We start from the raw sequence: 23,432 nt of genomic DNA, 5'->3' as shown, positions 1-23,432 counted from the left end.
ATTTTATATAGTCTTCATAACAATCCTCTTAAAGAGTGGTACAATTCTAATTCTCTCCTATATAGCAGAAGAAGAAACCAAGTTCTAGAGATATCAAATAATTTACCCAACATCATATAACCAGAAAGTGACAGACCAAGTCCCAGAACCTGGAGTCTGTTTTGACTCCAAGCCTATAATTCTTTTCCCTCTATTTTGAAGGTTCTACTTTCCATAATGATCTACAAACATGTCAACTATTAAACCTAAGGAGGGACTTCCCTGGTGGCGCAGTGGTTAAGAATCTGCCTGCCAACGCAGGGGGCACGGGTTCAAGCCCTGGCCCAGGAAGATCCCACATGCCGCGGAGCAAGTCTGTGCGCCACAGCTACTGAGCCTGCGCTCGAGCCCATGAGCCACAACTACTGAGCCCGCGTGCCACAACTACCAAAGCCCATGCACCCAGAGGCCGTGCTCCGCAACAAGAGAAGCCACCACAATGAGAAGCCTGTGCACCTGAACGAAGAGTAGCCCCCACTCGACACAACTAGAGAAAGCCCACGCGCAGCAACAAAGACCCAATGCAGCCAAAAATTAATTAATTAATTTAAAAAAATATATAAATCTAAGGAGACTGAGTTTCCTACAGAACTCCCCATTTTTCCAGGTATGCCAATTTAGAAAAACTTCCTCACTCTGTAAACAGATGTTAAGATATTGTTGGGAGACAAATGAATCCATATAAGGCTGTCTCTGAAAGGCAGGGGATAAAAGGGGGGGTTAATAAATCAGATATGAGTTACTGGGTTCATCCATCAGATTAGGAAGATGACAACAAAACAGACCACGAAGGGAAGCAAGATAATATTTGGTGACCCTTCTCCCTGGAATTCATGTACTCTGACTTCTAAAAGAAACTAATAAAATGGCATACAGAAAGGCATTTGTGGGCTTGACAACTGAGAGCACTGCTAGATCATCCTTTCTTAAATGCAAACTATGCATTTGCAAGCAGCACCATCTTTCAGAACACTTACGGGCTTTGGGCCAACTGCTAGGGTCAAATCACAACTGGAAACAGTAAAAATCTGAAATGGAAAACTAAGCTATTCCCCTTGTGTGCCACTTATCGACTGCCTGCCTTTCAGCTCAAAATTCAACTTGTCTGCCGGTACGGTGAAAATGGATCTGGCACGATGTAAAGCTTTGTCAGCAGAGGGCGCTGTAAAGATATTGCAGGAGGAAAGGGTTTTGCTTCCTGGTTCCTGTGGGCATGCACAGCAGGCTCCTGCAGAACACACAGCTTCTCCAGAACCTGACCTCCCCAGTGCCCAGCGGCTCTACAGGGCGCAGCTTCTTCAGTGTCAGGATTCTGCTGCAATGTGCAGCAGCCACTGCGCAGTACCCAGTGACTAACAGCTGCCCCTGGTACCCTCTAAGCCATTCTGCAGCAGAGTGCCTCCTAGAAAAAACAGCCCTGTGAAGAGTTTTCCCTCAGCACCTGAGAAGGCAGAATTCTGGAAAGTTCCAGAGGGTGGATTTCTAGTAAGTTCCACTGATGTGGCACCACAGCAACTTCTCTACCATTCAGAGAACCACATCATGCCAGATCTCAGCCCAAGATGGGGGGAGCAGTCTCCTAACAGTAGCATGAAATAAAGAGGCACAAGGTTGGACAGGCCTTTTTTAGATTTTGGAGAGGACATACATTACATATGAGTGTGATACACCTCGACCTACCTACAAAGTCATCTGGGAGGTTTCTAATTTTGATTGAGGGAAAGAACAAAAGGAGGCTCTGCAGTAAGTTTAGGCTGCAACACAAGCTGCTCTACCACATGGGACCTGTGATCCAGCAGATTCAAGGTTATCTGAAGTGCCTGTGGCAGAGATGCTGTAAGGAGCCTGTAGCCATTGTGCACTGCAGCAGCTCTTTGCTAAAGGAACCGGTGCTAGAGAAGCCAGCTTTCCTCAACACTCCATAAGATGAATTTCCAGCAAATTCCAGAAGAAGGATTTCTAGCACGTTCTACTGGTATGACACTACAATGACTTCTCTACTATAAGGTTATGCCACAGCCACACACTCTCTGGTAACAGGGTGGAGAAGAAGGCTCTTCCATGGGGACTCCATCTTGGCCCCAGGAGAAGCAGCTACTCCTTATATTTGTAATTTTTATATCGTTTAGAGTTCTCTTTCTTATTAGCCAATCCCTCTGTACTCCAATCCCTTATTATATTTAATAATCCTTTATATTAAACTTTCTCTATTCACCTTACTACAGTTTTTCTTTGCTCCTCAGACTCAGACCAACATACCTGATTAGCGTGGGTGGTTCTGTTCAGTGCCATGAAAACCAACACTAGAAACTCATCCTAAACAATTAAGAATTCATTTTGACATATTTTACTTTTAAAACTCCAAGTTAAACAAGAATGATTTAGACCGAGTTTAAGTATAGTACTAAGCCCAAATTAATTTACATATTCCTGAATAGCGCTATTTCAATCATGCTTTGGCAAGTTGTACATTCCTTCTCCAAACATTCTATAGTTTGAACTATCATTAATCAACACTTACAACCACCAGCTTTTAGCATTATTTTCAGTAATTCTTCCTCTTATTATTCAAGCTCTTAAAGGCCTAAAATATAAAAGCCCAAATTGAAAATAATGTTATAATATTAATTTTTATTATTAAAAGGAATGTTTCTTACATGTAAATACTGACAATCTCATAACAGCTTGGTTCAAGGTTATTGGCTTGACTCTCTCTACATTCCAGTAAGAGACTTCTTAACTCTACCCCACTCTTAACCACAAGGAAGACCAAATAAGCATGTAATGGTGAGTTGGTACAAGCTGAAAGATTTCTTGGGAAATGGCTTAAAATGCAGGGGACCCACAGCGACATCTTAAAACAGTTTGTGTCTCCTGTGCCTGTTACTTGGAAATAAACTAAGGAGTTCACTATTCTTTAACAGTTCAACAAAATTTTAAGCCTAACAAATTCCAATAATCTATTTATAAAACCAAACAAACAAAAAAGCCCTGTAAAATTATCAATACTAAGAGGGAAAGACAGCCATATCTTTTACGAAAGTAGAAAATAACCACCAACACTCCACCAAAAAGTGAAAAGGGAGACTAACGGATTACACATTGAAAGGCAAACAAGTGCTTTACGAGATTTTTAATGAACTTTATAGAGTCATACTCTAATTTCTAAAACAACAAAAAGGAAAACTAAATATCACTGACAGTTTATTTTGAATTACTCCATAAATGAAATGTGTAAAACTGTTAGTAGTCACTATCATGGGAGGTGTGTCTAAAAAAATGTATAAGAGAAAATAGAAATTACTCTTCAAGTAATGTTGTATGTTTGCTTAAAAGTTTGCTTTAGAAAAATAGAAATTCGGGCTTCCCTGGTGGCACAGTGGTTAAGAACCTGCCTGCCAATGCAGGGGACACGGGTTCCAGCCCTGGTCCGGAAAGATCCCACATGCCGCGCAGCAACTAAGCCCATGTACCACAACTACTGAGCCTGTACTCTAGAGCCCGTGAGCCACAACTACTGAAGCCCGCGCACCTAGAGCCCATGCTCCACAGCAAGAGAAGCCACCGCAATGAGAAGCCTGCGCACCGCAATTAAGAGTAGCCCCCGCTCGCCACAACTAGAGAAAGCCCAGGCACAGCAACAAAGACCCAAAGCAACCAAAAATAAATAATAACTAAATAAATAAATAATTTTTTTAAAAAAAGAAAAATAGAAATTCAGCTCTGACATGGAAATTTCTTTTAGGAAAAAAAAGGTTTTTCTTACTTGAGAGAGTCCAGGGGACGATGCATGTCCCGGGGGCGTTGCCGCTAGATTTGGATGCCCCTTGTTTATTTCATGTGCTGAGTAAGGGGAAGGGGTTGGGGGTCCCGGCTGTCTTGCTACTTGTGTTACCTGCGAGGAAATCAATTTAGTAAGAGTATTAGTAACTCAATCTTCATAAATATTGCCAAAGTAGCTAATTTTTTAAATATGGAAGTATCTGTCTCACACTTTATACTAAAGTAAGTGCCAGACTGACTAAAGGCTTAAAATTTCAAAATTGAACAAATGAAATTCCTAGAAAAAAAGACATGAATATTTTCATCCATTCGATAAAAGATTCTTGAAACATACCTAAAACTAAAAATCTTAAAGGAAAAACTATGCTAAATGAAAAAAGCCAGACTAGAAACTACATACTGTACGATGCCATTTATATGATATTTTGTAAAAGGAATGAAAAAGAAATAAATTATTACAAGGGAAGAGGATAACTACGAAAGGGGCACAGGGAGATTCTGGGGGGATGACATAACTGTTCTGTATCATGTCTGTAGTGCAGATTACATCTCTTTGTGCTTGTCAAAACTAACAGAACTGTATACTAAAAAAGGTGAATTTTACTTTAGGTAAATTATACCTCAATAAACCTGAACCAAAAAAAGTTACTTATAGAGCATAATCTCATTTTTGTTTTTAAAAAAGTACATCTAAATATACATGTACATGCACATGTACATGTATATATATTTCTATATGTGTATCTACATATGTGTGCATATATATAATATACTCACAAGTATACATGTCACATTAAAAAGATCTGTAAGAAGATACACAAAGATCTTAAAAGAAAGCATGTAGGCGTTTCTTTTTTTTCCTATCATTTTTATTTTCTAATATAGTTCAACAGTCAATTAGCTATTTTACCCAAGTTCTTAGATCCTCTGAATTCTACCATAGAGTTAAAAACTCTACCCAGGGAGAAATGAAAGTGGTCTCCAAATGACATTAGATTTTCCTGGAATTCAATCAATCAGTCAGAGGCTCTGAAGAAAGTCTACTCCTTGATAATCTAACCCTAGAATCCATTATGTCTATCTAAAACAGAAATAAATGCCTAAAGACTCAGCTACCTGTTCCCAAAGCTGAAATAAAATGGACTTACGGAGAACTAACTACAGTCAAAAGCTTACAGGCTAGTAAGAGACACGAATATGCTAAAATGTGACCAAAGTTTAAAACTGAAATTAATTGTATTTAATTTCTTCCCTGCTTTTTAAATAGCTTTATGATTTCCTTGAAAAACTTTGTTTCCAATTTGGAGTGAAAATTACATTTAAAAGGGCATGAGGTTTACCATGAAATGTTACAGCATTTATAAATCTCATCAGGGCAATTTTTCAAAGGATACAAGTCAGAATGCTATCTAAACATCTACTTTAGAAAATTAATAACCAGAAATGAAGAGTTCTTACAAGCAAATTTCTCACCAACAAGGCTTTATAAATTCATATTCTTGTTTCACACACTCTAGAATAAATTATTTTGATATTCTACTAAAGCAAAGCATCAAAATGGACACATATTTTTAACATTAGGAAAAAAATTTGCACAATGAAACAAAGTGAAAGAAGTTAGCTATATAAAATGTCAAGTCAATTCTCCAATTCATTCTGATAAAACAATCAAAGATTAAATTTACCCAGGGCAAAAAATCATAATATGGAAAAATGTTTTTCAAAGAATACTGCTATTAAGAATAAATTAATATTAAGAGATACTATTACATGGCCATACTACCCAAAGTGATCTACAGACTTAGTTTGATCCCTATCAAACTACCCATGACACTTTTCACATAACTAAAACAAATAATCCTAAAATTTATATGGAACCATAAAAGACCCAGAAATGCCAAAGCAACCCTGAGGAAACAGAACAAAGCAGGAGGCATAACCCTCGGGACTTCGGACAACACTACAAAGCTACAGTAATCAAAACAGTGTGGTATTGGAACAAAAAACAGATATATGGACGAATGGAACAGAATAGAGAGCCAGAAATAAACTCACACACCTATGGTCAGTTAATCTTCAACAAAGGGGACAAGAATATAACAATGGAGAAAAGACAGTCTCTTTAGCAAGAGTGGTGTTGGAAAGTTGAACAGCCGCATGTAAATCAATGAAGTTAGAACACACCCTCATACCATACACAAAAATAAACTCAAAATGGCTTAAAGACTTAAATATAAGACACAACATCACAAAACTCCTAGAAGAGAACACAAGCAAAACATTTTCTGCCATAAACCGTACCAATGTTTTCTTAGGTCAGTCCACCAAAGGCAATAGAAATAAAAGCAAAAATTAACAAATGGGATATAATCAAACTTATAAGTTTTTGCACAACAAAGGAAACCATAAACAAAATGGATAACCTACAGGCTGGGAGAAAATATTTGCAAATGATGCAACCAACAAGGGCTTAATTTCCAAAATATAAAAACAGCTCATACAACTCAATAACCAAAAAAAAAAAAAAAAAAAAAAATTGAAAAGTGGGCATAAGACCTAAATAGACATTTTTCCAAAGAAGACATACAGATGGCTCATAGGCACATGGAAAGATGCTCAACATTGCTCATTATTAGAGAAATGCAAACCAAAACTACAATGAGGTATCACCTCACACCAGTCAGAATAGTCATCATTAAAAAGTCTACAAATAACAAATGCTGGAGGGGGTGTGGAGAAAAGGGAACCTTCCTACACTGTTGCTGGGAATGTAAACTGGTGCAGCCACTATGGAAATAAGTATGTAAGTTCCTTCAGAAACTAAAAATAGAGTTGCCATATGATCCAGCAATCCCATTCCTGGGAATATACCCAGATAAAACTATAATTCAAAAAAATACGTGCACCCCTATGTTCATAGCAGCACTATTTACTACAGCCAAGACATGGAAATAAAGAAGATGTGGTACACACACACACACACACACACACACACACACACACACACACACACACACACACACACTGGAATATTACTCAGCCATTAAAAAGAATGAAATAATGCCATTTGCAGCAACACGGATGAACCTAGAGACTATCATACTAAGTGAGGTAAGTCAGAAAGAGAAAGACAAATACAATATGATATCACTTATATGCGGAACCTAAAATACAACACAAATGAACATATCTATGAAAGAGAAACAGACTCACAGATATAAACTGACTTGTGGTTGCCAAGAGGGAGGGGGGTTGGGGAGGGATGGAGTAGGAGTTTGGGGTTAGCAGATGCGAATTATTATATATACAATGGATAAACAAGGTCCTACTATATGGCACAGGGAAGCATATTCAATATCCTGTGATAAACCACAATGGAAAAGAATACGAAAAAGAATGTATAACTGAATCACTTTGCTATACAGCAGAAATTAATACATTATAAATCAACTATCCTTCAATAAAATTTAAAAATAAATAAAATATATTACTACATGCATATCACAAATAACACAATAAGTTTTTTTAAAAAAACTTCACCCCAATATTGCCAAGGAACTAAGGAAACAGGACGTAGACAGGATACTGTGAATGCGTTTACCATGTCCCCAAAACTACAGAGCAATGCATCACAGCTGCCTTAAAACCACACCCAAAGAATGATTCCATTTTGGAATACATACCCTGAAGAAATAATCTTACCTCAAAAACTAGGAACTTAAATATATGAGAGCAAAAAAAGGTAAAAATAGCAAATAATGAGAAAATAAAGTAACATAACTGAAGACATAAAAAATACATAGATGTGAACTGCCACCAATTGAAATGAATATGTGAAATAATCAAGAGTAAAAAAGAAAAGATACACCCTTTAGAACCACAAAGAGATTCTTCTATGTTTTACTGACAAAGACCAGAATAACTAAATCAATGATTTCAGATAAAGATTAGTGTTCAGTGCCCGCGTGCCACAAACTACAGAGCCCACAGGCTCTGGAGCCCATGCGCCATACATAACTAGAGAGAAGCCCATGCACCGCAAGGAAGAGCCTGCGTGCTGCAACAAAAGATCCTGTATGCCACGACGAAGATCCCGCGTGCCACAACTAAGACCCGACACAGCCAAAGATAAAAAAAAATAAATACACAAATATTTAAAAAAAAAAAGATTAGTGTTCATGTTTCCCTGAAAACTGCTTAAGTGCACTTTTTAGAATATTGTTATCACCCCATGAAATACAGATGTTTGACAAAAGGAGAAAAGGCATTTAGCCAAAGCACATGCTACTGCTAACATTAAAATTTTCCTTAAAGCAAGCACCAGTGAAAAACAACCTTCACAGGCAAATATCCCTGAAGTATGCATTCTCTGCTGTTCCTAAAGAGGTAGGCAAATTGCAGGAATCCTTTGGTATTGCATATTCTAGTAGAGTATTCCCTCCCAAATTTGGAGGTTTCTACTAATAAAAGCAAACCAAAGAAAATAAATCTGTATCAAAATAATAGGAGAATCATGTCATTCTTAAAAATTCTCCCAAAAAAAGCTACTACATGCAATAAATCTCTGGCCTTCACTGTGATCTATTTAATTCAAAAAGACCCCCTATTACAACTGTCATACTGCATTATGTACTACATGTTTGCTTTCAGTGTACTATAGAGCTTACTATCTTTGCCCAGGAAAAAGGTATACCATCTTCAATTAGAAATTATACAAAATATAAGTAGGTAACACAACCCTATCCCAAGGAAATGGCACAAGGTCTAATGAAGTTGTTGAGGATAAAATTCAAAATTACATGAAACTTTGAATATCTTCTTTCAAAATATTCCTAGATGAATGATTACTGAATTTTCTAGTCTCTGGCTACAGTTTCTTCTCCTCTCTGGCTAACTTATTCCATTTCAGATCATACTGTTATAATCCATGTCCTTTAAAGGTAGTGACAAGAGGTTCTCATGTAAAGGGGAAAAAACCATGTTTTCCCATTATTTATTATTAGTACCGTCTCAATTATGGAGGCTGGGAGTAGAAGTATAAAGTAGCTAATTATGGCAACTACTTAACCACCTCCAAAGCTAGAATATTTTTGTCTTTTATGTAATATTCATCTTAAGCAAAATTAATCAAACATTTTGCGGTATGCAGAGTGTGTGTGTGTGTCCTGTATTTAAGTTTAAAAGATTATATGTCCAAGAAACATTTACTTTTTATAGATATTATAGTTTTGCATTGGCAATAACGTAGAGCATCCAGAATTCTCATTCATATGCTGGTGGAAATGTAAACTGGTATAAGCTCTTTGGGAAAGAATTTGGCATTAGTTAGTAACGTTGAAAACAAGTATACCCTGTAACCTAGCTCTTCCTAGGTATACATTTGCGAGAAACAGGAAAATGTGCACCAAGGTACGTGTACAAAAATGTCCATAGTTGCATTGTTCTTACTACCCAAAACTGGAAATAACACAGCCATTCATTAGCAGGAGAATGGATCAATAATGAAATATTTTCCTATGTGGACATCAAATTTAAAACTACAGCAACACATCACAACTTGAATGACACTCATTAATGATACTGAGTGAAAGAGAACACAGAAGACTACAGAGTATGATTCCAAAAAAGTTCCAAAACAAACAAAACTTGACTATACTAATTTAGAAATGCATAAGTGGACGGCAACACTGTAAATAAGAGCAGGAATTTTTTTTAAGGCAGATATATTGGGAAGACAAGAAGTTAAGATCAGGTAAGGCCACATTATGTTTTATTTTTTCACACCTGAGGGGTGACACATAGATTTTGCTTTAAAATTATTTGTTAAACTCTACTTTTATGTTTTATGCACTTCTATGCACGAATGTTATAATCCTCTTCCACTCCCTAAAACAGTTTACAGACCAAAACAAGCAAATTACTTAGGACCTGGGGTAAAATACTAGTTACACTGGTACTAGTTATACTGCTGTTCTACAAGGAGTAAGAATATGAAAAGAAAATAAATTAAAAGAAAACCTCTAAAATTTTTATCTTGGTGGAAACTTCAGCTAGCTAGTAAATTTTCATTCAAGAGTTCTACCTAGGGGCCTCCCTGGTGGCGCGGTGGTTGCGAGTCCGCCTGCCAATGCGGGGGACACGGGTTCGTGCCCCAGTCTGGGAAGATCCCACATGCCACGGAGCGGCTTGGCCTGTGAGCCATGGCCACTGAGCCTGCGTGTCCGGAGCCTGTGCTCTGCAACGGGAGAGGCCACAGCAGTGAGAGGTCCACGTACAGCAAAAAAAAAAAAAAAAAAGAGTTCTACCTAAAATCATCTCCTATAAAATCAATGATACTTTGTGGTTGCTGACCAAATGTAACTTGAAGAATCTTTTGAGAGTTTAAAGCTAAACCATAAAGGCCATGGAAACTAAGATGAGTCAGTAAGCATAAAGTTGAAGGCCTCCTTGTTGGCCCAGTGGTTAAGAATCCACCTGCCAATGCAGGGCACACGGGTTTGAGCCCTGGTCCGGGAAGATCCCACATGCTGCAGAGCAACTAAACCCGTGCACTACTGAACCTGCGCTATAGAGCCCAAGAGCCACAACTACTGAGTCTGTGCACCACAACTACTGAAGCCCAGGCGCCCTAGAACTCATGCTCCGCAACAAGAGAAGCCACCGCAATGAGAAGCCCATACACCGCAATGAAGAGCAGCCGCCGCTCGAGGCAACTAGAGAAAGCCCACACACAGCAATGAAGACCCAACACAGCCAAAAATAAATAAATAAAATAAATAATAATAAATTTTTTTTAAAGTTGCTTTATTCAGTACTAAATTACCTGATTTGAAAAAATATTCTGGTCAATTAAAGGCTATAATACATAAACTACAATTTTCAAATAATAGTAATTTAAAAATTAAAGTTTCCTGAACATGATCATTCTCTCATGACTCCAGAGCAATGAAAATACTATGTGGGAAACAGATGTGGGGGAAAAATGGCCAGGTTTAAGCAACAGGAAGTAGGGACTATGGAGAACTGGACAGAATACCCATCCCCCATAGGGCAGTAGATACTCAGATACTCAGCTGTAGCCAAGTGCTGCCATTCAGGAATTCCAAATAAGCCATGCAGTATCTTCCAAGTTTTCAAGAAAAACTAAAAATAAAGATTTTTACATGAAATTTTCCTGACCTCCAAAACACTGTACAAGCCAAATAAAGCACATCTATAGATTAAGTACACAGGCATTAAAAAAAAAAGTACACAGGCAGCCAGTGTGTGAATCTGGCTCTAGGGGCACCTCATGATCATCACCAAATATGAACTTTCTGGGTTTTTTTTTTTTTTGACAAAACAAAGGACTATTTATTACTTTCAACAACAGCAGTAGCCAGAGTATGAGCATTTTTGCGCCACACTTTGAACCTGAGTCCCAGGGCAACACAAAGAGGGCCAGGTGACAAGTGCACATATGGTGACTTGCATTACCTGAAAGAACACTGCACTTAGGAACTTGAATCTTTTATAATGGGCAGTAAGCATGCTGCCTTTTGCTCCAGAAAGACACATTATCTTTATTATACAATAAGCAGGCACGCACATTTCCTCTGAATGTCTTACACACCGCCATGGTGTTCTTCCACCTCTGCCACTTTATGTACCAAGAGAGTAATAGGGTAAAGAAAAAAAATGAGAACAGTAAAGCACTGATGAATTTATTCAGAATATTCCAATCAGCAAATCTAGAGAGAATAAACTTTGTTTAAAGGAAGTACTCACGTATAGACCTGTGACTGAATTCTAGACAGTCACTGAATGAATACAGATATATTGTTAAACGTTATATACACATATATACAGTAGTATATCTTTATTCATTGCATCTACATAATATATGCATATATTGCACAATATATGCAATAAAAACATAGCACTTAAAAACACACAATAATTAAATCTTTATTAAAAGAATTACAAAGGATTCCTATCAAGAAATATTAATGTTTTCAGCAAAAAATGACTAATATAAAGGTTAAAAGGGCACATGGTTTATGTCTGAGAAGCCACCCCGTAACTTTTTAGCCCAAGATGAAGTTTATTTAGTGAAGTCATCTAAAAGCATTCCAGGGCTTCCCTGATGGTGCAGTGGTTGAGAGTCCGCCTGCCAATGCAGGGGACGCAGGTTCGTGCCCGGGTCCGGGAAGATCCCACATGCCGCGGAGCGGCTGGGCCCGTGAGCCATGGCCGCTGAGCCTGCGCTCCGCAGCGGGAGAGGCCACAGCACTGAGAGGCCCGCGTACCGCAAAAAAATAAAAATAAAAGCATTCCAACAGCTGCAATTCCCACATGGAAATGACCAAGTTCAATTTCTGGTAGACTGGAAAGATTCCAAAGCTTTTCTTACTTGGTTAATTTCAATACTCTATGAGATCCTCTAGCAGCTGAATGGATAAGCAGTTTCTCCTTCTGATTAGTTTTTCATGTATATCATCCTAGTTCTTCTTTCAGGTCATTTATTTCCCAATATCTAGAGATATTTTTAATTACAGATATTGGGAAATAAATAGAAGCTGGTTTAGTCAACTAAAAAGGAACATTACAGTGGATACTAGATACATATCATGACATTTTTCAAAGTCTCTCTGACATTACCACTGCCAATCCTCTCCCATAACCAAGAAAAAGAGAAAGTAAGTGACTTTCCTCTTTGTTCTACTCTTAGCTACACTTATTAGGTTGAACCATATGGAACTTCAGATATTCAAGTTGTTTTTCACATTTAAAAAAAAGGCAATTTCATGATTCCAGTAATACTTAAATACAAGCAAACAGATGCCATCATGGACAGTTCTGATAAATGTAATATTTAAACAAAGGATGTCACAGTCATCAACATCTGCAGCCCTCCAATGTGAGCTGGTGAGCCCTGAGGAAACTCAGCGCTGCAAAGACTACCTGCCGGGACTTCCCTGGTGATCCAGTGGTTAAGAATCCCCCTTCCAATGCAGTAGACGCGGGTTCGAGCCCTGGTCAGGGAAGTAAGATCCCACATGCCACGGGGCAACTAAACCCGCACACCGCAACCTACTGAGCTAGCGCGATCTAGAGCCTGTGGCCCACAACTACGATAGTCAGAGTGCCACAACTACTGAGCTCACGCACTCTAGAGCCCATGGGCCACAAGAGAGCCCTCATGGGACTTCCCTGGTGGCACAGTGGATAAGACTCTGCACCCCCAATGCAGGGGGCTCAGCTTCGATCCCTGGTCAAGGCACTAGATCCCACATGCATGCCACAACCAAGAGTTCGAATGCCACAACTAAGGAGGCTGCCTGCCGCAACTAAGACCCGGCGCAACCAAATAAAATAAAGAAATAAATAAATCTTTTTTTAAAAAAAGAGAGAGAGAGAGAGGACCCTTGTGCCGCAACTACCAAGTCCGTGAGCTCTGGAGCCTGCTCACCACAACTAGCGAGAAGCACATGTGCTACAACGAAGAGCCCATGTACCACAACGAAAGATCCCACACGTTACACCCAAGATCCCACGTGCCGCAAACCAATACCCAATGCAGCCAAATAAATAAATATTTAAAAAAAAATATATATATATACCTGCCACCTAGCAGCCATCAGACTGTAACCACTCCCTACCATGAGCCCTGAGGAAACTCAGGATGTGAAAACACAGGATACTGGCCCCAGAAAGCTGAGGTGCATACCAAAGGAATGACTTCAGTGAGCCCAGTCTCTTGCATCCTCCCATACATAGAAAAGCGCTAAATTCCTTAACTTGAGAGATCTGGTTTTCTTTAGTTAACAACAATCTTTTGACGTTCAGACTATCTGCCCTTTGTTACAAAACTTCAATATTACCTGGCTCCCGCCATCACCTCTCTGGAGCAGTCTCTCAGAACTATCTGAAATGCTGTCTCCCGAACTGCAGTCTGCATTTTTGCCCCAAATAAAACTTAACTCGCAACTCTCATGTTGTGCTTTTTTTTTTTTTAAGTCATCAGTTCTATCATGGACTCTGTAGTACTGGGTTCAATTCTGAAGATTGTTTCTTTTCATATTTATTAATTGGCAATGGAAACAAGAGAAAGAAAAGCAGATTAGCTGCTTTTTCAATGTTAACAGTTGAGTACCTACCACAGATCAGTAACAATAGAATAAAACTAAGAAAAAAACATCTGGGACTTCCCTGGTGGTGCAGTGGTTGAGAGTCCGCTGCCGATGCAGGGGACACGGGTTCGTGTCCCGGTCTGGGAGGATCCCACATGCCGCGGAGCGGCTGGGCCCAGGAGCCATGGCTGCTGTGCCTGTGCGTCCAGAGCCTCTGCTCCACAACAGGAGAGGCCACATCAGTGAGAGGCCCGCGTACCGCCAAAAAAAAAAAAAACAACAAAAAAAGAACACCTGGCCTCCAAGCATGTCTAGGTATAAAAGGTAACAAACAGCACACCAAGTGTGAATCCTCCAGGGCCAGAGGACAAATTGTTGCAAGCAGAATTCTAAAATGGTTCTCAATATTCCTGTCTCTGGTGCACGTACCCTGTATAATTCCTTCCCCTTAATATACCAGTGAATATGATGGAATATCACTCCTATGACTAGGTAACTACACAGTTGACTTCAAGCTAATCAAGAAAGAGATTATCCTGGGTGGGTATGAACTTACTAGGTGAGCTCTTTAAAACACAGTGAATCAAAAAGGTACTCTCCTGTTTTCTTTTTCTTTTTCTAATTTATTTTTTATATTTATTTTTGGCTGTGTTGGGTCTTCGTTTCTGTGCAAGGGCTTTCTCTAGTTGCGGCAAGCGGGGGCCACTCTTCATCGCGGTGCGCGGGCCTCTCACTATCGCGGCCTCTCTTGTTGCGGAGCACAGGCTCCAGACGCGCAGGCTCTATAGTTGTGACGCACAGGCCCAGCTGCTCCATGGCATGTGGGATCTTCCCGGACCAGGGCTCGAACCCGTGTCCCCTATATTGGCAGGCAGATTCTCAACCACTGCGCCACCAGGGAAGCCCCTCTCCTGCCTTCTTAAAGACTAAGCTGACTTACAGGTTATGCAAGGACCACATAGCAAGGACCCAAAGTAGCCTCTAGGAGCTGAGAGCAATCCCTAGCCAACAGCCAGCAAGAAAACAGGGACCTCAGTCCAACAACTACAAGGAAATAAATTCTTCCAACTATCCTAATGTGTATGGAAGTGAACCCCAAGCCTTACATGAGATTCCAGTCCTTGCCAACACTTTAATTTCAGCATGGTCCTGAGCAGAGGACGCTGCTAGCCCAGACCCACAGAATCTGTGAAGTAATAAATGGGTGCTATTTTAAGCTGTTAATTCTGTGGTGATTTGTTACATAGTAATAACAAAAACTAGGAAAAGACCTCACATGGCACAGAAACAACAGGTATAACATAAGACCCTGAGATCCTGACAAGGTCAAGAAATGGGAGTGATTAAACTGTTACAAGTAGGGGGTCCGGGGTAGTCCCCCCATCATGAGGCTAAAAGGAGATGGCAGCAGAGGCAATATTACTTAAGGACTTGTAGGCATGGTAAGGACTTGGGATATTATTCTAAGAGGAATAGAAAGCTAATGGAAAGTTTTCTTTTTTTTTTTTTGGCTGCGCTGCGTCTTCATTGCAGCGCATGGTCTTCTCTAGCGGTGGCATGTAAAGCCTCATTAGTTGCAGCACGCAGGCTTAGTTGCCCCACGGCATGTGGGATCTTAGTTCCCCGACCAGGGATCGAACCCACAACCTCTGCATTGGAAGGCGGATTCTTAACCACTGGACCACCAGGGAAGTCCCACTACTGGAAATTTTAAGCAGGAGCATGACCAGATCTGATGCTTTCCAAAGATCACTTTGGTTGCTTTGTGAAAAGAAAGAATTGAAGAGTACAAGAATGGAAACAGATTCATTTAAAAGCTATCACAATAAGCTAGGCCAAAACTGATGATAGCTTAGAACAGTAAAAATAAAGATGAAAAGAAGTGGACCAATTTGGGTTGTATATTAGAGGCAGAGCCAAACAGAATTGCTACAGATTTGACTGAACGGAAGGGACAGAAGGGAATGAGGATTGACTGATTCACTTATTTAATATACATTTATTGAGAACAAATTGTATGCTATGCACTGGTACATGGGATACAAAATTAGGTGAATAAGGCTCTAAAATCTGTCTTCATGGAGTTTACATCCTAGCTGAAGGTAATAAGATAATCGTAACAGATTTAATAATTTTTTAAATATATATTTTAAAGTGATAACTATTATGGAAATACAGGATGGCTTTTAAGTTTATGGCTTGAAATATTCAGTGGGTGGAGATATTCATGTGAGATAGGGAGAGCAGATTTAGGGGAAAGGGTAATCAAAAGCAATATATGCCTATTAGATATCCAAATGGAAGTGATAAGTAGCCAGTTCAATATCTGAATCTAAGCTCAGAAGAGGAGTCAGGGCTAGAGAAGATAAATTTAGAAGTAGGTTCATATCAAAGTTTCAGGTAGTCTCTAAGCTAATTCTGAAAACTAGCAAACGAAAATATGAAAAAGTTTGACTTTATAAACCAGGGGCAAAAACCAAAGCTAAATTTATTTCTGGATCTATTTGGTCAGTGTTAATTGTTGCATATTCAAGACAGTGCTCACCCTCTCAATGGAATCCATATGGCTAATTTCTCTGCTCAGAATTATAAAAGAACAAACAAGATTATCATAAGATGAATCAGTAATGTCCTAAACTAAAACTAAACCGAAGTGAGAATCTCAGAATTTTAAAGACAGAAGGTCTTTAAGACCTTTAAAACAAACAACCTAATTTCAGCAGTCCTAGGATCAATACAGACCTAGCACCACACAGAAGAAGGCCCAAAACAGATATTTTTTTAGACTGGTTAATTTTTTTTTTAACTGAGGTATAACTGACATATAACAAAAGTTGTGTTGTTTTGTTTAATAATGGGTCTGCTAATGTTAGGACAGAATACAAAGGACAGGACAGATAACCGTAATACAAACCAATTTGATATGATTCCTAATTTTACCTCCTCTGACATACAGTCAACACTGACTAAGCATCAATGCTCTGTCAGGCACTGTATTAAGCTTTAAAAATGAAATAGCCCTTGTCCTTAGAAGTTCCAATAGAAAGAAAATCACAGTAAGTAAAGAAACAAATCATGTGATAAATCCTATAAGGATATGTATTTAAAGCATTGATTAAAAACCAGAAGTAACTAGGTCTGAAACTGGGGAAGGCTTAGTAAAATCTGAGTTGCACCTTGAGAAGTAAAAAGCTTGTGTTCAGACCAAGAATTAGAGATATTATTTTTAAAAGAAATTTATTGAGTACAGAGGGTAAGAAGGTAAAACATGTTCCACATGTTTTAGGTAAGGGGTTCTCTTTAGAAAGGGTTGGGGGAGAGAGAGGTAAGTGGAATGAAGCTGGTACAACTGTAGCCTGATTATAGCCAGACTGTAGAAAAACTACATATTCTTTGCCAGGATATTTTAATTTTTTGCTCTCAGCAAAGAGGAGCCACTGATTTTTTAAATGATTATGTAATCTTACCTCATTTATATTATAAGGATAAAAGAGAGGCTAGAATGTCCACCAAAAATATCTGTATACGAACGTTCCTTATTCAAAATACCCAAAAAGTGGAAATGACGCAAGTATCTATTAACTGATGAAGAGATAAATAAAATAAGGTATATCCACACAATAGATACTATTCAGCCAAAAAAACATTATGCTAAGAGAAGTCAGTCGTCAAAAGGACCAGATATTATATGATTCCACTTACATGAAATGTTCAGAATGGTCAAATCTATCAGAAACAGAAAGTAGATTAGTGGTTGCCTAGAGCTGGGTGACTGGGGAGTAATGGGCTAATAAGGGACACCAGGTTTCTTTTTGGGGTAATGAAAATGTCCCAAAATTGATGTTGGTGAGGGCTATACAGCTCTGAATATGCTAAGATCCAGTAACTGTATATTTAAATGGGTGAATTACATGATATTCAAATGTTGTCTCAAGATGAGAGAGACAGAGATAGAATCTAGAGCTGAGGAAGCAAACTGAGTAGTAATGGGAAAGAAGATGATTTTCATATGGAATCAATTTCAAAGGACCAATTTGAGAAATAACAACGTTAATCAAGAGCTGCAGAGATAACTTATGGTTTCTACATGCAATACATCACAATATCCAAAGGCATCAACAGGCAACTTATGAAGATTCACGTCTGACTAGGAAAAGACATGGCAGATCTAGAAGTATTTTATCCTATTCACCTAACCTGAACTTCACATGATTGGCTTTGGTGACACAATAGCAAACTGTATGCTCAAAATTTCTATCTTAGTTACTATTCATTTTGGTTTTATCTATTCTTCTTCCATATGCTAGAAACTGAGGCACTGAAAATACAGTAGGAGAAAACATGACCATACCTCACTTCAGCTCTATCATTTAATAGCTGTGTTACTATGGGCAAAGAACTCAGTTTCACTTTCTTACCTTGTAAAAAAAATAAGGAAATCTTAAGAGGCATGTAATGAAAGACTACAGATACACTTTGGAGAGTACCTAAGATAGTGCATGATACACAAAAATTGGAAGCTACTAATATTTCTACTTACAAATTAAACATGAGGTTCATGAAGACCTTTATAGGAACATACAACTTATTTTTAAAATATACAGTTTAACTTGATATCTAGGGCATCTTTAAACATGGATATCATGAGTTTGTATTTATATATGTGCAAGATAGATAACTATTCTTAGAATATAAACGTATTAAATTAAGATGAAATAAATGAGTTTTAGGTCATTTTCCATTAGTTATAACATCAGAGATTTCAGCAGCTGAGGCATAAGCATGAGGTAACAAAGCTCTTTAATTCACTTGTATCTGTTCTGTTGATATGCCCACAAAAACAAATTAGCAAAAAGTACAGGAGAACTAAGAGCAGATCATGAAACCCCATCAAAAACAAAACAAAATTAAAATGTAACACTGAATCACTGACTAAAAGAATAACTAATACATTGACTGCATAATAAAATAAATTCCTGTCCTCTGATATATTCTTTAAGGAAAGGATTACTGATTCCAAAAGGAACCCCCATCCTCTTTAGAACTAGATTTTTAATATTCTTAATATAATTCAGGTTCAGACAGTACAAAGGAAAAAACCTGAGACAAGACTGACACCATACCTAAAACTCTACATTTGGATTAGGTACAGAAATGGTTTCCCTAAGACTTAGTCTCTTTTATTTACAGGCCACATGGGAGCTCTGGAGAATCTCACAAGAAAGATTCATGGAGATTATCATTCTCCTTTAATGTAAGAGTTGACAATATAAATTCTCTTACCAGTAAAACTGGAAAAAAAAATCAGATGAAAAAAGAGCAGAGATCACAAAGCAAGAGTTAAGAAGGAAACAGAATTTATAAACAAACAACACTGTTCTGTTTCACCTTTGAGCACGATTTGATTCATCAAGTGTCCAAATTGTTCTAAAAATTTGCTTACTTATTTGTTAGGGGACCAAGAATCTAACTATATTGAAAGGAAACACAGAAGAGAAAGGAGGACTGTGAAAGAACTGAAACACCACCTATCAAAGCAAAGAGTCAACTGATAACGACAAATCAAACAATGGTTAAAGAAAAGTATTTTACTTACAGATACAGAGGTAATGCCAGAGGAACTAAAAGCAAAACTAGTAAAAAGCGGCTGCCTCTGACAGGTAAAACCAGAATGTGAAGAGTAGTCAAGGGGTTGTTTCTTTTCATAATAAACCTTTCTATATTATTTGCTTTTTAAAAGCCATATGTATTCTACTGCTCTGTTTTCATTGAATAGATGGATAAATGTTAATCAGTTATTTAAGAATCATCATGAAGAAATTACCAAGATAACAAAGATCAAAAAGATATAGCTGTTAATCACAGTATTATTTATAAAAGCAAGAATTGAGAAATAACACAAATATCCATCAACAAAGGACTAGTTATAGGGACTTCCCTCGTGATCCAGTGGTTAAGACTCCAAGCTCCCATGCAGAGGGTGTGGGTTTAATCCCTGGTCAGTGAACTAAGATCCCACATGCTGCACAGTGAGGCCAAAATAAATAAATTAATTAAATAAATTAAAATAACAACAAAAAAAACAAATGACTAGTTATATAAATCACAGTACAAAAGAAATACTCTTATATGTAAACATCTCCATTCCTAAAAGTGCCTTCTTCCCAATATAGCCAAAACTCTTATGACGTAGTTCTGTATTTAACGACACAAATCATGGGCCACTAAAATGATGCGTAATTCTACCTTGACATGAAATGATACACATGATATGTTAGGATAAAAATTTAACTTCGAGGAATACACATAAGTATGAACAAAAATCTTTTTTAACTTACATGTGTGTAACTTTTAAAGTTGTATGTGTATATTGTATATATGTCTATAAAAGTAAAAAGCATATAAAGAATTCCCAATACATATAAAGGTTTCTCTGGAAAATAATGGCTGATTCTCCTTCTCTTTACAATTTTTTTTTTTTTTTTTTTTTTTGCGGTACACGGGCCTCTCACTGTTGTGGCCTCTCCCGTTGCGGAGCACAGGCTCCAGACGCGCAGGCTCACGGCCATGGCTCATGGGCCTAGCCGCTCCATGGCATGTGGGATCTTCCCGGACTGGGGCACGAACCCGCGTCCCCTGCATCGGCACGTGGACTCTCAACCACCGCGCCACCAGGGAAGCCCTACAATTTTACTTTCTGATTTTTTTCTTAACTGGTATTATTTAGTCAGAAAAAAAGTAAAGCTATGAGTCACCCGTTTAACCATATTTATAACAGTAAAAAATACATAACGCCACGGGGAATGGGTAATTGCATCCTTAAAATATATATTTAGAAATACTTTTTTTTAACATCTTTATAGGAATATAATGGTTTTACAATGGTGTGTTAGTTTCTGCTTTATAACAAAATGAATCAGTTATACATATACATATATCCCCATATTAGAAAGACTTTTTAATAAGAAGTTGTTTATAATTTTAAGGGGAATACTAAATCAAAAGTATTTTTATCTTAAGTACAAAGCAAAACAACTGGAAGAAACATGTTTAAAATGAGTGGCATGGCCCTTTAGGTAGCAAGATAATGGGGTTTTGTTTCCTATTACACTTTTCTTTGAGGTTTTTTTTTTTTCTTCTAGCAGGCACACATAAATTTTACAGTGAGCAAACCTGCTTTTGGAACTCGCTAGTTAGGTTTCCGGATTGGCCTATAAAATCCTACTTAAGCCAATGATGTAGCTGAAGAAGACAAGGCTCACATTATCCTCTCTCTCCCGGCAGCCACTCAGAGTAATCATCACTGTTATCATCACTCTCTTATCTGTTTGCCTCATTATCTACACAGGGACAGGACTTAAGGAGTACTTACAACAATGTTTGCAGACACGTGCCCCTTCAGACATTTAACAATAAATATTACACTATATTATTAATTCCAAGACTCTCACTATTTATAATATGGCTATTTAGCAGTAAAACTGACTGAGGAGATTGCTTCAAGAGTGCAGAGTAGAAGGACATATGCTTACTCTTCTTGCGAGAGCACCGGAATCACAGCTAACTGCTGAACTCACCAAAAAAGATTCCCCACATGCAAGAACAAGGGAGAAGCTGCAATGAGACGGCAGGAGGGGCTGAATCACAATAAAATCAAATCCCATGGCTGCTGGGTAGGTGACTCACAAACTGGAGAACACTTATACCACAGAAGCCCACCCACTGGAGTGAAGGTTCTGAGCCCCACGTCAGGCTTCCCAACCTGAGGGTCTGGCAACAGAAGGAGGAATTCCTAGAGAATCAGACCTTGAAGGCTGCTAGGATTTGATTGCAGGACTTCACAGGACTGAGGGAAGCAAAGACTCCATGCTTGGAGGGCACGCACAAAGTAGTGTGCACATCAGGACCCGGGGGAGGGACCGGTGACGCCATGGGAGACTGAACCGGACCTACCTGCTAGTGTTGGAGGGTCTCCTGCAGGGGTGGGGGGTTGCTGTGGCTCACCGCAGGCACAAGGACACTGGCAGCGGAAGTTCTGGGAAGTACTCCTTGGCGTGAGCCCTCCCAGAGTCCACCATTAACCCAACCAAAGAGCTCCACTGGTCGACTCCAGTGCTGGGGTGCCTCAGGCTATACAACCAACAGGGAGGGAACCCAGCCCCACCCATCAGCAGACAAGCAGATTTAAGTTTTACTGAGCTCTGCCCATCACAGCAACACCCAGCTCTACCCACAACCAGTCCCTCCCATCAGGAAGGTTGCAGAAGGCTCTTAGATAGCTTCATCCACCAGAGGGCAGACAGCAGAAGCAAGAACTACAATCCTGCAGACTGTGGAAAAAAAACCACATTCACAGAAAGACAGACAAAATGAAAAGACACAGGACTATGTAAGATGAGCGAACAAGATAAAACCCCAGAAAAACAACTAAATGGAGACAGGCAACCTTCCAGAAAAAGAATTCAGAATAATGATAGTGAAGATGATCCAGGACCTTGGAAAAAGAATGGAGGCAAAGATCGAGAAGATGCAAGAAATATTTAACAAAGACCTAGAAGAATTAAAGAACAAACAAACAAGATGAACAATATAATAACTGAAATGAAAACTGCACTAGAAGGAATCAATAGCACAATAACTGAGGCAGAAGAACGGATAAGTGACCTGGAAGACAGAGTGGTGGAATTCACTGCCACGGAACAGAATAAAGAAAAAAGAATGCAAAGAAATGAAGACAGTCTAAGAGACCTCTGGAACAACATTAAATAGAACAACATTCACATTATAGGGGTCCCAGAAGGAGAAGAGAGAGATAAAGGACCTGAGAAAATATTTGAAGAGATTATAGTTGAAAACTTCCCTAACATGGGAAAGAAAATAGCCACCCAAGTTCAAGGAGCACAGAGAGTCCCAGGCAGGATAAACCCAAGGAGAAACACGCCAAGACACATAGTAATCAAATTGGCAAAAATTAAAGACAAAGAAAAATTATTAAAAGCAACAACGGAAAAAAGTGACAAAAAACATACACGGGAACTCCCATAAGGTTAACAGTTGATTTCTCAGCAGAAATTCTACAAGCCACAAGGGAGTGGCACAACATATTTAAAGTGATGAAAGGGAAGAACCTACAACAAAGATTACTCTACCTGGCAAGGATCTCATTCAGATTGGATGGAGAAATCAAAAGCTTTACAGACAAGCAAAAGCTAAGAGAATTCAGCACCACCAAACCAGCTCTACAACAAATGCTAAAGGAAACACAAGAGAAGAAAAGGACCTACAAAAACTAACCCAAACGAATTAAGAAAATGGTAACAGGAACATACATATCCATAATTACCTTAAATGTGAAAGGATTAAATACTCCAACCAAAACACAGGTTCGCTGAATGTATACAAAAACAAGACCCATATATATGCTGTCTACAAGAGACCCACTTCAGACCTAGGGACACGTACTGACTGAAAGTGAGGGGATGGAAAAAGATATTCCAT

General features: G+C 38.6%; 1 protein-coding gene across 7 annotated transcripts in view; it reads right to left on the bottom strand.

The window, feature by feature from the left end:
- Positions 1-23,432, bottom strand: part of EIF4G3 (eukaryotic translation initiation factor 4 gamma 3) — a 370,577-nt gene that overhangs the window by 237,943 nt on the left and 109,202 nt on the right. For all 7 annotated transcript variants that reach the window (XM_060141188.1, XM_060141189.1, XM_060141184.1 and 4 more), the window contains one exon: positions 3,806-3,934. The gene's annotated coding sequence lies outside the window, so the exon portion shown is untranslated. The remainder of the gene's footprint in view (positions 1-3,805; positions 3,935-23,432) is intronic.

This window comes from Lagenorhynchus albirostris, chromosome 2, assembly GCF_949774975.1.
Source record: "Lagenorhynchus albirostris chromosome 2, mLagAlb1.1, whole genome shotgun sequence".
In the NCBI taxonomy this organism is placed as follows: domain Eukaryota; kingdom Metazoa; phylum Chordata; class Mammalia; order Artiodactyla; family Delphinidae; genus Lagenorhynchus; species Lagenorhynchus albirostris.
Note: the sequence above shows the minus strand (reverse complement) of the source record. Positions and strands in the feature narration are given on the sequence as shown.